At 47.2% G+C, this 9,742-nt stretch overlaps 1 non-coding gene across 1 annotated transcript; it reads left to right on the top strand.

Moving 5' to 3' along the window:
• The first annotated feature begins 749 nt into the window (after positions 1-749).
• Positions 750-821, top strand: TRNAA-AGC. The gene has a single exon. It is a non-coding gene; the product is annotated as a tRNA-Ala (tRNA).
• The last annotated feature ends 8,921 nt before the right edge of the window (positions 822-9,742 follow it).

Genomic DNA, 9,742 nt, shown 5'->3' with positions numbered 1-9,742 from the left:
TACATCCTCGCTCGGCAGCCCTTGCGGAGGAGGGGGCCCGACGGCGGGAGCACCGCTCCCTGCGCAGCGAATAAGGCACCGCGGAGGCCGATGTTTCTCCTGGATCTTACAAGCAACTCTTTCTCACTTCTTTCCGGGCCCTTTGTTCCAAAGCATCGGAGCGGGGTCTGAGGATTTCTGTTCTCTGGGTTTGATTTGCATTTTTGGGTAAAACGAGGGTCAGAAGGCCGCAGGCCGCAGCCCGGCATCTCTCCCCTTTAGCCCTCCAAGTTGACAGCGAAAGATTGTTTTTGTGACAATTCCCGCCGCCGCCTCCTCGTTTTCTAAGAAAAGGTCACCGCGGGTTCTGGAGCCCGGGAACGCGGTGCGGAAATGCGGAGGAGGATTGGGGGACACTTTGCTGTGTTCCATAGTTACAGACGGTCCTGGGGAAACCGCTTTTCTCTTTCCTGGGAGGATCTTTCCTTTGACCCACAGGCCTTTTGAGAAGCGAGAAGAGCACTCAGTGAGGGTGCGGGAGTGTGTCTTACTGAGATTGCCCACCCCGGGGTGTCCTCCGCGGGTCCTGAATGCCGGCAGTCTGCGGGCTAGAGGGCCTTGCCGGCGGGTTTCTAGAGGAAAGGGGGAAATCCGAGTTCCCCTTTACCAAGGAACAAGACAGATTTGTTTAAAATATGAAAAAAAAAAGGGAGGGGGATAAATTTGCTCCATTTCATGAAGACAGTTTAGGAAACCTCTGCATGCGTAGTGGGGATGTAGCTCAGTGGTAGAGCGCATGCTTAGCATGCATGAGGTCCCGGGTTCGATCCCCAGCATCTCCATTCCTTTTGTCCCCTTGCTGGGAAATAGCTTTCTTGCTTCCGGTCCCAGCCCGTTACCGCAGGATCCGAAAATTACTCGTCTTGCTCCCCAACCCTTGCAGGCGGCTGGGTGTGCGCACGACCTCTCCGCCGTGAACTCTGCGCCCCCCTCGCGCCCGCAGCCCTTGCCTGTGCTCGCGCACCAAGCGAATCCGGAGCGGCTTTGGTCCCTCCCGGCTCCGGGAGAAACGCGATTCACCCACGTAAACTCTGAACTGGAAGGTTTGGGGACGGGTTCGTATCTCGCTTAGTTTCGGGGCGGGGGCGCAGGGCGGCGAGCGCGCCGGGGGTTTCCACGCCGAGGCTCCGCGCGCGAGGAGGATTTCTTCTGCGGACCCGCCGCGGACGCGCGGGGTGGACCCGGGTCCCGAACGTGACCTTCGCGCCGAGGTCCCGCCCCGCGAGCAGAGCAGCGCGCTTCGGCCGGGTGCGCTGGGCGCCGGGTGCGCGCGGCGGGAGCCGGTTGCGGTCTCGGACTGTGGGCGCGCGGGTGCGCGGTCGCCTCGGCCCCGCACGAGAATCCGCTGCGCGTGGGCCCGGCTGCTGCGGCGAGGACGGCCAGTAGCGGCTCCTCGGGGTTCCTGCTCGGAGCGCTGCCGGCTCTCGGACCGGGCGTCTCGTCTGTCGTGCTTCAGCCCCGCCTCTCCACCCGGGACACCCGGGACACCCGGGACACGGACAAGCGCGGGAACTCAGGAAACGGTTTTCCGTGCTTTCGGGTTTTCCCCCAGGCAGGCCTCTGGCCGCTCGAGAGCCCCAGGGACCGCGGACGCGACCCGGGGAACGTCCCGGATTCCTTGCAGGTGCAGGAGGCCCGGCCTAAACAGTGACAATGACTGTCCTTTGCGTCAGACTCTTCAACGCTTCGCTTGTGCTGCCCAAGTCCTTAAGGAAAAAACCCCACAAAATGAGGGTGTAGGCCTCGGGACGGGCCCATGGCCGTGGGGTGCCCTGCGGCTCCCGCCCCGTTAGCTTCGGGGTCGAGCGCACTTGCTCCTGCCGCTATGTACGCGGGCCCCAACGAGATGCAGCACTTGGAGCTGATGAGGACTAGCAGCGTGGCATCTACCAGCGGAGGGCTCGGGGAGGACAGAGTCCACGGGCTTTCACAGCCGAGGCCGCCGCTGGGGGATCACGAGAGCCCTACGGAGCGACAGTGACAGGTTTTTGTTGCGATTATTCCATCTTGTCTTCTGCCGTCACGTGGGGTCACCCGACTGTGATCAACTTGGCCGAAGATTGTTTTTCGGATTCCTCTGTTCCAAACCACACAGACTCTCCTTTAGTTCAACCAATAAAAATTTTAGGGACAGTTCGGGAACAGCCTCCCAGCTAAAGTATTTTATTTGTTGAATACAGTGTGCGGGGGGGGGGGGGGGCATTGGGAGGGATGGGGAAGGATAGCGGTCATTAGGGTCCCCTGAGCTCTGAATGTCTTTAGAGCTAACGCAGTGGTTCTCCAGCTTGGCTGCACGCTGGGGTCACCCTGACGGCTCTCGCATTTCCTGACGTCTGGATCCCACTCCGAGGTTCTAGTTTAACTTGTCTATAATGTGGCATGGACACGGGCATTTTTAGAAGCTCCCTAGGTGACTAGAATAAGCAGTCAAGATTGAGAACCACTGGCCTAGACACTCTCTATTGAAATTATCTCCAAATATCCACAAAGGGGGGAAGAGGCATAAGAGAGGTCGTCTGCAGGTTTATTCCTTTGTCGTTAGGCTCGGTTTATCTAGAGACACCACTGACCATCAGATAGTCATAGATAACGTGAGCAGTCTGCAGACCAAGTCAGGGGCACATGGAGGCCGTCAATGGGAGGGAGCTGACCTTGTCCACATACTCAGTTCTGCTAAGTAGAAGAATGCTCTCTCCTCTCCCCCCTCCCTCTCTCTACCTCTCCCTCCCTCTCACCCCATCCCTCCCTCTCTCCCCTCCTCTCTCCCCTCCCTCCCCCTCCCTCTTTCTCCCTCTCTCCCTATCCCTCTCCCTCCATCTCCCTCTCTCCCCACTCTCCCCCTCTTCCCCTTTCTCTCCCTCTACCTCTCTCCTCCTCCCGTCTCTCCCTCCTCCTCCCTTCCCCCTCCCCTCTCTCCCTCTCTACTCCTGAGATCCTAGTTTGCAAAGCTGGTCACTGGGAAGAAAGCAGATCACTTAATAATTCAGGGCCTTCTGGGACAGAAAGGATATACCCTAAATCCTGCTCTCCCAGATTTTAAATTTGGAGGTACTCTCAGCGATCTGAGATACTCTGACCTAGACTTTTAAGTTTCCTGAAATAAAATTACCCCCTAGAAAAGGGGAGTTGATATTGGAAACTTGAGGCTAAGTCTTTATAAGGGAGGGCTTGTTTTAATGTATCATGTGGTTCTGGCTCCTTGATAGAAAATTAATAATTTTTTTTAAAAGATTTTATTTATTTGACAGCACAAGCAGAGGGGGAGAGGGGGAGAAGCAGGCTCCCTGCTGAGCAAGGAGCCCAATGTGGGGCTCCATCCCAGGACCCTGGGATCATGACCTGAGCTGAAGGCAGCTGCTTAACCGACTGAGCCACCCAGGTGTCCCGAAAATTAATAATGTTTTTAACAACATTTCACGAGATGACTATTTTAATTAGATGAAGCCAGATCTCATTTACTGTAGTTTTTCTGCCCAAAGAATATTAGGAGGAGCAAAGATAGAAAGAAAAGGGGCTATTTTCTAAGAACATAGAAACGAGCAGACAGCTGACATCAGGGGAAAATTCTACTTGCTGGGGCGCCTGGGTGGCTCAGTCGTTAAGCATCTGCCTTGGGCTCAGGTCATGATCCCAGCGTCCTGGGATGGAGTCCCGCATTGGGCTCCCTGCTCAGCAGGAAGCCTGCTTCTCCCTCGCCCACTCCCCCTGCTTGTGTTCCTGCTATCACTATCTCTGTCTGTCAAATAAATAAAATCTTAAAAAAAAAAAAATTCTACTTGCTGATCTTTATTCCTTAGCATTGAAGAAAAGGCTAAAGACTCCTTTTTTAAAAAAGATTTTATGTATTAGAGAGACAGCAAGAGAGGGAACACAAGCAGGGGCAGAGGGAGAGGGAGAAGCAGGGAGCCTGGTGAGGGGCTCAATCCCAGGACCCTGGGGTCAGGACCTGAGCTGAAGGCAGTCGCCCAACCAACTGAGACACCCAGGTGCCCCTATAGACTCCTTTTATTTAGCAACAATGAAACTTCTCTGAGCCTACACGGAGTTTGACTGCATTTAGTAGTTTCTACAAAGCCTTATGGCTAGAGAAAATTAGAGGTGAACCTAGGTCATTTCATGAAAACATACACCTTACTCTTCTCATTTCAAGGAGAATGAGACATAACAGACCTATATTGTAGTATGGGGCAGTCCTGGCACAGTTTAATTTTAAATTGTGACCACTGATCTCTTGGTGATTTACAATAAAATATGTCCAGGTACATAGATAGCATAGAAGGCTAAAAATTTCTCTTCTTTCTTGTCTATATTGGGTCTTCAGGTACAAAGAGAGGACAAACCAGATCGGAAGAAAGAAGCCAATTACACTTCTCACTAAGACATTTGCAAATGACCAGAGTGCATTCCAAGCCAAAGGATCTGCACAAAATGCAGCAAATCTGGGAGAGTTCAAACACTCAAGGAAGGAAATCTGGCAATGCTTGGATAACCTCTGAAACCTGAAGGAAGTTACCACCTCCGGTCACCTGGAATGAACAGCCTACTGAAAGGAAGACTTTAGGGACTGAGGCACTCTGCCCTACAATAATGTGAAGGGTGAGTGAGAGGCAAGGGGGTGTGGTTATACCTTATACATTGAATATGCTAATGGAAAAAATGTTCTTAAATATCCTAATGGTCAGCTCAAAGCATCAACGGAAGCCTCAGGCTTTCTGTGACCGTAGTAAAGGAATAATGTTTGTGAGGGGTTATGAGGTAGCTGATGATCATCGACAGCTTCAACTATAGATATTTGTCCAACTTCATCTATAGCTGAATTGTTAAATCAGTGAAGTTTATAAGTTCTCCAGGTCTTATATGTGAAATTTGGGGGCCTGATAGGGAAAGAGTGATGTTGAGAATTAGGGTAAGGTTTAGGGGTCTAGAAGTTCCTTGAACCCTCAGTTCGTGCTGGTCTTCTCCTGGGATTTATAGCAGGTGAATTCTTCTCTTAACAACTGAGCATCTTCTTACTTTGTGTGCTAGTCAGGGTTCTCTAGAGAAACATACCAATATTGTGTATGTATAGAAAGAGACACAGAGAAAGGGAGAGATCTATTTTAAGGAATTGGCTCACACAACAGCCTGAAATTTGCAGGGCAGTCTGGCAAGTCTGGCAAGAGGTGATGTTGTAGTCTTGAATCCAAATGTAATCTGGAAGCAGAATTTCTTCCTCCTTGGGGGAGCTCTGTATATTCTCTTGAGGCCTTCAGGTGATTGGATGAAGCCGACCCACATTATGGAGGGTCATCTGCTTCACTCAACGTCTACTGATTTAAATGTTAATCACATCTAAACAAAATACCTTCACAACAACAACTAGACTGGGTTTTGACCAAACAACTGGGCACCATAGCCTAGCTGAGTTGACACAAAAAAATAAATTGTCACACTTTGTTCTTAGATCCTGCAATTCTCTTGTGTAAATTTTTATCTAACAAAAGACTGCCGATTCTCTAGGGAAGCAATGATCCCTGCATTTATGAAGAAATAAGAATCACTTTAAGAAGGAACAGAACATGTGTTCTAGAGAAATTTACAGTATCATTACCACAGATACATTTTGTTTTGTCAGTTAACATTTTAGCCATGTAAGGACAAAGACTATTTCTCTTCCCTTTGTTATTTCTCTCAGGCATTTAATTCATAGCTTTGAAAGTCTAGAAATTCTAGCAATATCTGATGAATAGTTGAGGTTCTACTGCATGTGTGGCAAATAAGCTACTACTTGGAATTTTGCAAGTGCACGGGACTCTCGCTTTACTTCTGTATTATTTTTCTAATGTGATAATGTGAAAGTTTATGCCACTTTCTTTTATTAAAATTAAAATTAATGATGAGGGGCGCCTGGGTGGCTCAGTCGTTAAGTGTCTGCCTTCAGCTCAGGTCATGATCCCAGGGTCCTGGAATCGAGCCCCGCATCAGGCTCCTCACTCTGCGGGAAGCCTGCTTCTCCCTCTCCCACTCCCCCTGCTTGTGTTCCCTCTCTCGCTGTATCTATTTCTGTTAAATGAATAAATAAAATCTTTAAAAAATAAAAAAATAAAATTAATGATGAGATATTTAAAGTATAAATACGGGTAATATTACAATAGACCTCATAAACCCATTATCCAAATCTTTGTTTCCCTTTTTTTTTTTAAGATTTATTTATTTATTTATTTGACAGAGAGAGAGAGAGAGAGAGCACAAGTAGGCAGAGTGGTAGGCAGAGGGAGAGGGAGAAGCAGGCTCTCCACTGAGCAGGGAGCCGGACGTGGGGCTCGATCCCAGGACCCCAGGATCATGACCTGAGCCGAAGGCAGCCACTTAACCGACTAAGCCACCCAGGTGCCCCCAAATCTTTCTTTTTCTAAGAAAATAATTCACCCATCACTTTTCATTTCCTTTCCTCTCTCCATGTGTACCCTTCCATGTATATTTTAATCTTTTACCACATGTATACCTATAAAAATTTTACACTATTTACCTGTCCCACTGTACATATTTATTACAATGTTCTTTTTGTTCACTATTAGCTATTTCACACAAATTCCCTATGATAGAAGGAGACACATCACATTTAAACTTTAATTGTTATGTAGTTAATCTGTTGGAGAAGACACAGCTTTATGTCCAATATTTGCTTCCCAAGCAATGCCACCAAGAACATCACTGCACATGTCTCCTTGGACAAATTTGTAAGGAGTTGCTGAATCCTATATCTGGAAGTGGGATTGCTGAATCGTAAAGTTAGGATATCTCTGGCTTTTCTAGATATTGCCAAAATTGTTTCTAGATATTGCCATACTGCTTGTGCAAAATTTATATTCTCAGCAACATCCAATGATAATATCTCCCACCCTCTACCAAGCCTTGGCATTATTGAACTTGAAAAGTTTTGCCAATAGATGAAAGTAAAAGTATTCTCCAAATTTGCATTTGTTAAATTACTGGTGAGGTTCAGCATATTTCATATATTTGTTGGCCTTTTATGTTTCTTCATCTGGGAGCTGGAGAGAGACACAGCGAGAGAGGGAACACAAGCAGGGGGAGTGGGAGAGGGAGAAGCAGGCTTCCTGCGGAGCAGGGAGCCTGATGCGGGGCTCGATGTGGGGCTCGATGTGGGGCTCGATCCCAGGACCCTGGGATCATGACCTGAGCCAAAGGCAGATGCTTAACGACTGAGCCACCCAGGTGCCCCTGGGAGCTGAGTCTTTATATACTTTGTCCAAATTTGTACTGATTGTCAACTTATGTATTTACATTCTGCCTCATTAGTTTGTAAGTGATGAATGAATGCCTCTTGGTGTTAAACTGCACACTGCTCTCCACCACCTGAAAGTCAATACAAACAGAGTTACCCCTTCGGTCTGTCATCAGCCTGGTGAATGCTGGTGTCTTCCCAGTGCTCATTCACAAGAGATAGGTCACACCTACTCAACATGACCAATATTCCACTTCTCTTCTTGAGCAATACAAGGATTTTAAAATGTTGTAATTAGGAATATTGCCCTACAAATTTCCCTGACATTGTTGCTAACAGTTTGGTTCTACCTTGTTCTTTTTTTTGTTTTAGTCTTAACACACCACAAATTTATTATCTTACAGTTCTGTAGGTCAGAGTGCAACCCAGCTCTCACAGAGACACCTTGTTCTTCCTAAAGTCATCCAAATGTTACTTACTGTTATAATTCAAGTAAATGCTTCTTAAAAATTTAGCTACAAACTTCCTGTTTATTTAGCTCACCCTTGCTTTTCACATCTCACTACTTCTTGCTCAGTTCCCTTTTCCCTCGAATTAATTACTTCACATTGATCTCAACTAAGATCTTAGTTAATGACACATTTTTAAAGGTCTTGATTTTATTATTATTCTTAAATAATTTAGCTAGATAAAGAATTTTAATCTCAGTTATCTTCCCTCAGCGCCATAATCATGTTATTCCATCATTTGTCTGTTGTTGCTCTTTTTTTACTTTCTAGTGCTGATGAGTAATCCACTATTAAGTGTAATGATGATTTCTTTTATCCTAAAGTAACTCATCTTAAATTAAGGAAAAATAAGGTCAGAATTATGAGATTCTCCCATAAAGTATGACCAAAGTTTGTAAGAAGCTTGTGTTTGCCAGTAAGAAGAAACTGGGGGGGTGGGGAACATTTCAAAGCAAATATATCTGCACAGTTTCCCTATCCTAAAGGCCTGTTTTCCTGACCCAGTAACTGAGCCCACTTTCCCCTCTTTGGCCACAGCCGCATCTCTCCCGGCTGCATCCCTCCGCAGAGTGCCTCCTGCGCCCCTCATTCCCGCTGCTGAATTACCAGCCACCGCAGTCTCAGATCTCACTCACCCACCTTCCCGCTTCCCCCATTCTCTCACCTCCCCGTCTTCAACCCCCTCTGAAGCTCAGGCTGCTGTGTGCTCCTAGCTCAGTCTTTGCTTTTACTCCCCCTGTAATGGCCCCTTACCCCGTTACTCCTATTTGATTCTTCTATCCTCCCCAGCTTCCATGCTACCCAGTTCCTAACTTTTCCTTCCCAGGCTGTAACTCTCTTCCCACACATATGTCAGATATTCCAATTCTGAGTGGCCCTTATTTATTTCCACTCTCTCCCCACCTCTGGTTGTTTCCAGGAACTTTGGACCTGGATCACTGATCAGACATGTACTTCTTTTGCTTTTCTCCTTCCCTCCCTTCCTCCCTCCCTCCCTCCCTCCCTCCCTTCCTTCCGTTTTTACTTTCCTTTTCTTTTTGTCTTTGAACTTCAATTTTTTTTCAGCTTTTTAGCTAGGGTATAGAAACCTTTCATGCGTTCCTCCCATCACTCCCTATTCACTAGTTCCCTTTTAAAATAAATTTATTTCAGTTAAGTTTGGGGCAAAACGTAGGAAAAAGCATAGCTCTTCCTCAGAAGATGATGCCTAGGCCGGCCATGACCAAATAAGGCAAACTACTAGGTGTAAAGAATGGGAGTGTATTGGGCGCCTGGGTGGCTCAGTCGTTAAGGTCTGCCTTCGGCTCAGGTCATGATCCCAGGGTCCTGGGAACGAGTCCCACATCGGGCTCCCTGCTCTGCGGGAAGCCTGCTTCTCCCTCTCCCACTCCCCCTGCTTGTGTTCCTGCTCTCGCTATGTCTCTCTCTGTCAAAAAAATGAATAAAAAAAAATCTTAAAAAAAAAAAGAATGGGAGTGTATTATCTCACAGTTCTGGAGGCTACTAATTTAAGATCAGGGAGTCAGCAGGGCTGTTTCTTCTGCTCCCCAAGCTTTGGTGGTTCACTGGCAATGTTTGGTGTTCTTTGGCTTGTAGATGCATCACCCAGATGCCTGCCTTCACGTTCATATGTGTGTGTGTCTGTCTCCAAATGTCCCCCTTTTACAAGGACATGAGAATATATAGATACAAAGTATATATATAATGTATCAGAGAGGCTTGATCTTAACTACTTGTATCCCATTCTGAAGGACTGGGGGTTAGGATGTCAACATATGAATGTTTAGGGGGACAAAATTCAACTGATTACACCTATTAGCTATAGAATGTTGACTCACCCTATTCTCAACAGAAGAAGCATTCACTGAGGGTCATGAGAAATCATTGCAATTACAAAAAATCTCCATGTTCCAGTAACCATACTCATGTCCCTCATTTAGCTATTTTGGGTCTAATGTTAAACAATTTT

This window comes from Phoca vitulina, unplaced genomic scaffold, assembly GCF_004348235.1.
Source record: "Phoca vitulina isolate PV1807 unplaced genomic scaffold, GSC_HSeal_1.0 scaffold123, whole genome shotgun sequence".
Taxonomy (NCBI): Eukaryota; Metazoa; Chordata; class Mammalia; order Carnivora; family Phocidae; genus Phoca; species Phoca vitulina.
The sequence above is the reverse complement of the archived record's forward strand: the minus strand, read 5'-3'. Positions and strand labels throughout refer to the sequence as shown.